This window comes from Natrix helvetica (genome assembly GCF_964273705.1).
Source record: "Natrix helvetica genome assembly, chromosome: 9".
NCBI lineage: Eukaryota > Metazoa > Chordata > Lepidosauria > Squamata > Natricidae > Natrix > Natrix helvetica.
The window spans coordinates 7435262-7441261 of record NC_138560.1 but is presented as its reverse complement, the minus strand read 5'-3'; positions in this window follow the sequence as shown (position 1 = coordinate 7441261).

Here is a 6000-nt window from a genome sequence, read left to right as displayed (position 1 = left end):
TTCTGTGGCCACCACCGCCTCCAAAAAATCCTGCAGGCTTGCTTTTAAAAATGGTTGTTATCTGATGCTGGTGAACTCTGGTGTGTCATCCAAAATGTTGTGGCAGGTCACCTTTGACATGTCCGTCGTAGGTTTACCATCACTGAAGTAAGTGCTTCCGTTCCACTAAACTCTAATTCATCATTCTTCAGTTATAGCAGTAAGAAAGGATATTACTGTAATCATTGCAGCTTTTGAAATTTTAGTAGAGCTTGTGATTCCATTGGTAATTTGCAACAGGATCATATCCTATTAAGTTTTCTAAATGAGGATGAAACAGATACCCTTCTTTTCCCTTGTAGTCAGACGGTGAAGACATGATGACAAAATTTATGGTAAGTCGTTCTATGTTTATTTGATGCTCTTTCCTTGGGCAATCTTAGTCCTTGATTATTCAATTTTCTTGAGGGTAAAAAGCAACTATCGTCAACCCATGGATACTTATTTCTTCATATGCACACAAAACATCAGTTCACAGATTCTGCCATCAAATTTAGCTCCTTCATTTTAAAATAAAACTGATTCAGCTTCACTCCAGAAAAATATTATAAAGGGAGGCACAGGCTGCAAGGAGAACTGCATCCCAACTCCCCATTCTAGCATGTTCCAAGAGCCTCCTTCTTCTAGGTAGGAAGAGGACTCATCTGTTGACTGCCAGAGACCCTTAGACAGTCCCATCTCACCAGCCTCCCTTTGCCAGCAGACATCAAGTCCTCCCTTGACTCTCTTTCACCAGCCATCACTAGCAAGATTTTTCAAACTTCAGTCTTGATTCCAAAGAAATCAATGGTCTCTAGCATGTAAGCTAGATTGGATGGAGGGGCCAGAGGGAGGTGGGGACGAGGGCAGGAATAGGCTCTTCCCCTCTTCACTTCCACCATACTATCTATGGTTTTCTGGGAAATAGTGGGAAGGTGTGGAGGCCACAACTTCCCCATATTTCATTCTCATGGGAGTCATGAGTCCCAGCATTCCATATTGGCAATCACAGACTTATATACCACTTCACAGTTCTTTATAGCCTTTTCTAAGCGGTTTACAGGGATGTTTACAGGGATGTGGTGGCTCAGTGGCTAAGACACTGAGCTTGTTGATCAGAAAGGTTGGCAGTCAGCAGTTCGACTCCCTAGTGCCATGTAACGGATTGAGCTCCTGTTACTTGTCCCAGCTTCTGCAGTTTGAAAGCATGTAAAAATGCAAGTAGAAAAATAGGAACCACCTTTGGTGGGAAGGTGACAGTATTCTGGGCGCCTTTGGCATTGAGTCATGCCGGCCACATAACCACGGAGACGTCTTCGGATAACACTGGCTCTTAGGCTTTGAAACAGAGATGAACACTGCCCCCTAGAGTCGGAAACGACCAGCACGTATGTGCGAGGGGAACCTTTACCTTTTACCCACCTCAGAAGGATGGAAGGCTGAATCAACCTTGACCCTAGTGAGATTTGAACTGCCAAATTTCAGGCAACCAGCAGGTAGCATAGGTTGCCTGCAGAACTGCATTCTAACCACTGCACCACTGTGGCTCTTGCTGGCTCATTTGAATTACTTTGATTCAATAATTATTGCCAATTTTCCCAGGGTTACAAACAAACAGACACAAGTATTTTAGTAGTATATGGATGAGGAGGAAAGAGACAAAGCAGATAGAATTAGAGCGGGGGACAGGTAGGTAGTGAAACAGAATTGAAAGTAATTTTTCAATGACAGGGATGTCCTAGGCATATAAAGTAAAGGACATCTTTATACACTGCTTGGTTTACAGAAATGCAATTCACAAAAATGCACCTGCTGTGTTCCGAAAATACAGAATCCTGGCTGAATACATTGGTGGTGCAGTGGTTAAGGGGCACTATTGCAGGCAAACTCTGCTCATAGCTTGGGAGTTCAATCCCGAGGGCCTTAAGGTTGACTCAGCCTTTCATACTTCCAAGATTGGTAAACTGAGGAGCCAGATTGTTTGGGGGAAATATGCAAATAATGCTTGTATTATAAAGTACTATGGGGTAGTGTACAGTATAAAGCTAAGTGCTACTGCTATGCATTAGCAAAGCTGTTTTGAGTCTTTTTGCAAAGAAGGTGAGGCCTATGCACAGTTTTTCATCCTCTAGTGAAGTGTTTCTGACCTCAGCAACTTTTAAGATGTGTGAATCTCAACTCCTAGTAGTGACGTGCAGTCAGGTGAGGCAAGTGAGGCACAGCCTAACCTCTCATCATCAGGGCAGCGAGTCATTCAATGGGAAACTTGCCTTTTGGGAGGAATGACCCAGCTTGGCTCCCGCTTTCGATCTGCCGCCCAACGACCGAACGGAGAAGCGAAGAGGCAGGAGAGACAAAGCAGGAGCCAAGCCGAGTCATTCCTTCCAAGAGGCGAGTTTCCTATCGAATGACTCGCTGCCCTAGACTCGAGGCTCCAGTCCAGCCTGCGATGCTTGCAGGACTCCCAAGCTCGGCACCAGAGAGCCGCCGCGAGAGAGGCTGGCCAGGTTGCCCGAGCGGCGGCAGAGGTTCCCTTTGTTCTTTCGGGTGCGGGAAGTAGGGGGGGGAGAGGCTTCCTCCACTCCGTCCGCTCCCCATCTGCGCTGCCCACGCCCTACAAGCGCGCCCTGGATTCCGCACAGCTCTGGCAGGCGGTGCTGTGGCCGAATCCCAGGGCGGAGGGCGGCAGGTCGCAACTGAGCATGCCTGACTGTGGAATTCTGGGAGTTGAAGTCCACAAGTCTAAAAAAATTGGTGCCTCACAAGCTGTAAACCTCACCGCACGTCACTGACTCCTAGAATCCCCCAACCAATCAAAGAAAATTACTGGATAGAAGAACCATGCTGGGGGCTTCTGGAAGTTAAAGTCTACATAGCTTAAAGTTGCTGAGGTTGAAAAAACACTGGGCTAGTGATAGTTTCTGTCCATATTGTGAGTCATCTCCTTGTGGCGAGATGGTGGCAAACCAGTTGAATAAACAAAAGAAATACTCATTATATCAGATGCAATGTTCTTGGTAAGATAGATTCCCTCACCTCCTTTTCCAGGGCTTGGTTTATAGGGACATGTTTGCAAACCCAGAAACAGAGATTTTTCAAATCATCATCTTTCAACGACCCCATAATCCCTTGCGGAGTGGAGTCTGGGAAACTGAATGGCCCTAGGAGAGTGTTTTAATGGCTGGATGCCCTTCCTGTCACCAACATGGAATTTTGTTCAGCAGATATACTCACCTTGTGCCCAGAGGGAGAAATATCTGCCTCTACCTAGGATCAAACTCACAGCCTCCTGATTGTGAGGCGAGAGCTACACCTCTAATCCACCGCACCACTCCTAGAGATTTTTCAAACAATCCAAAATATTTCATGAAGTCAAAGTCCTTCTCAAGATTACTTAGTTAGCTTCTTAGTGTGGTCACGCAAAGCCTGCGTATCCTGGATACTAATTCAATCTTCTTTCTGTAGTTTGTGTAGTACATTAAGTGCTAAAAGGATGACATAATGTGTGCTCCCGCAACAACAAAACAATGTATAAAAATCTAACCGAGTATCCATGTCTGGGATGTTGTGCCAATTGCAGCAGCTGTTATAGTTGTTATTGGAGGTAACATATTAGCATGAATTCACTAGCATGAGGTCACCTATGAAATGAAAGACATTTACTGCATATTCCCAGAAGAGATTTCATCCAAGAGACTTGTCTATTAAAGGACCAATCCTTTCTAATCTGAAGAAGGAAGGAATTCATTTTTATCACAGATGTATGTATGTAGTGATTTATGTTCTTATATGAGTGTAGAGATCATATCCTTTCTTTCTTTCCATTGTAGGATGCGGTTGGTGAGGATGGTGCACTGCATATATTTGTAAGCAGTTCTTTGACTATCCTTTCCCCTTTCCTTGTTTAATACCTTTCTTGCATGCTAACAAGCAGCCCTCTTCAGTTTCTAACTTCTCCCTTGCTCCCCAATTTAGCAGCTCTTGTATAAATATTGAAATATACCCAACTTAATATATGTAGGAGAATAGAATAGAAGAATAGAATAGAATAGAATTCTTTATAGACCAAGTAGGATTGGAATTTGTCTTCAGTGCATAAGCTCTCAGTGTACATAAAAATACATTCATCAAGAATCATAAGATAGAATATTTAGTGATAGTCATGGGATACTAAATAAGCAATGAAATCATACTAGGAAACAAACAGAACAATATAAATCATAAAAATACAAGCAACAGGGTTATTGTCATAAGTGGGAGGAGATAGTAATAGAAATGATGAGAAGACTAATAGTAATGCAGACTTAGTAAATAGTTTTGACAGTGTTGTGGGAATTAGTTGTTTAGCAGAGTGATGGTATTCGGGAAAAAACTGTCCTTGTGTCTAGTTGTTCTGGTGTGCAGTGCCCTATAGCGTCGTTTTGAGGGCAGAGGTTGAAACAATTTATGTCCAGGATGTGAGAGGTCTGTAGATATTTTCACAGCCTTGTGCAGTGTACAGGTCCTCAATGGAAGGCAGGTTGGTAGCAATGGTTTTTTCTGCACTTCTGATTATCTGTTGAAGTTTGTCTCTGTCTTGTTTGGTTGCAGAGCCAAATCAGACAGTTATAGAGTTGCAGATGACAGACTCAAAAATTCCTCTGTAGAACTGAATCAGCAGCTCCTTGGAGGCAGCCTGAGCTCTTAGTTTATGATTAAAGCAATGATATTCAATCTTAGATAAATGTTGCCTCCGGCCATTCCCAAGTTTGGGAAGGGGGAGCTGGGCTGTGTTCAGTACTTAGACAAGGTGTTTAGGATTCAGGATGGTCTAAATAATTTTTGGATTTTTAACTGTCCAGAAAAAATTCTTTGAATTTGAGCTGATGTTCTTGTAGCGTTTACCGAATGCTACGGAATTACAGAAATGAGATGCTATTATGGGATTCCAATATCTCCTTTTGCTCACATGGCTACACTGAAAATCAAGTAGAGTGAATATAGGTGGAAACACAAATCTGCATATTTCATAATGAATATATTTCATGTTTGAAATTATCTGGAGGAAGAAAAGTAGAGGAGATAGAAGAGAGAGGGATAAGTGTAGCAGAATTAAAAACAATAACATTCTATCATAGGGATGGCTTATTTCTATAGGTGTTAATAACTACAGTGAATCTAGATTTTTAAAATATAGACATATAGGGCAATATTCCCAAAAGCTGTTATCCCCAATGCCATGTCTAGTAAAGCTACTGTTTTCTAAGCAATCATTTTATATGCTGATGAATAGAATGCAACCATTATTCCTTGGGATTCTCAATGCATATTATACTTCCATGAATGTGGAAGAACATTGAAAAAGAAAACAAAAAAAGAATACTGTTCATTGAAATTTGTGTTTTAGACTAAGCCACTTTCTCTTGTAATAAGAAAACACCTATTTTTTTCCTGAGTTTCCTAAAGGAGCAATTCATGTATATCATATCTAAGATGATAGTAAGGAGACAGATGGAAAGAGCCTGGGTACTTTCAATTAGAATAGAAATTGACATTCTTGTTTTCTTGATAGAGTAATATGGAAGAAGACAAAATGGGCAAACTAATGGTAAGTAGCTGTTCCTTCATATTCTGTTTTTACTTTGAGTAATATAGTTCTTGCCATGCAATGAAGCATCCCTGTGTTATAATAACACTCACCCCAAACCAAAGCTCACTTTCTTTGATTGTGTATATGGATAAGACCTTTTCAAAACTGCCTCCAAAGAATAGTTTTGTATTGGGGAAAAATGTCCTGGACAATTTCTTTATCTTGAAATTTTTGCCTCTTATTGGTCGAACTCATTTGTGTAGTTCAAAGACAGTTTTGTTGGTGAGGTGATATATTTCATCCCCTTTTCCAGAATCTGTTTTACCAGGGAGTGCGGTGGAAGCTAGAAACAGGAATTGTTCAAATGATCCAAAACATACTCTCAGGGAGCTCCTTTGTAATTCTAAACAGTC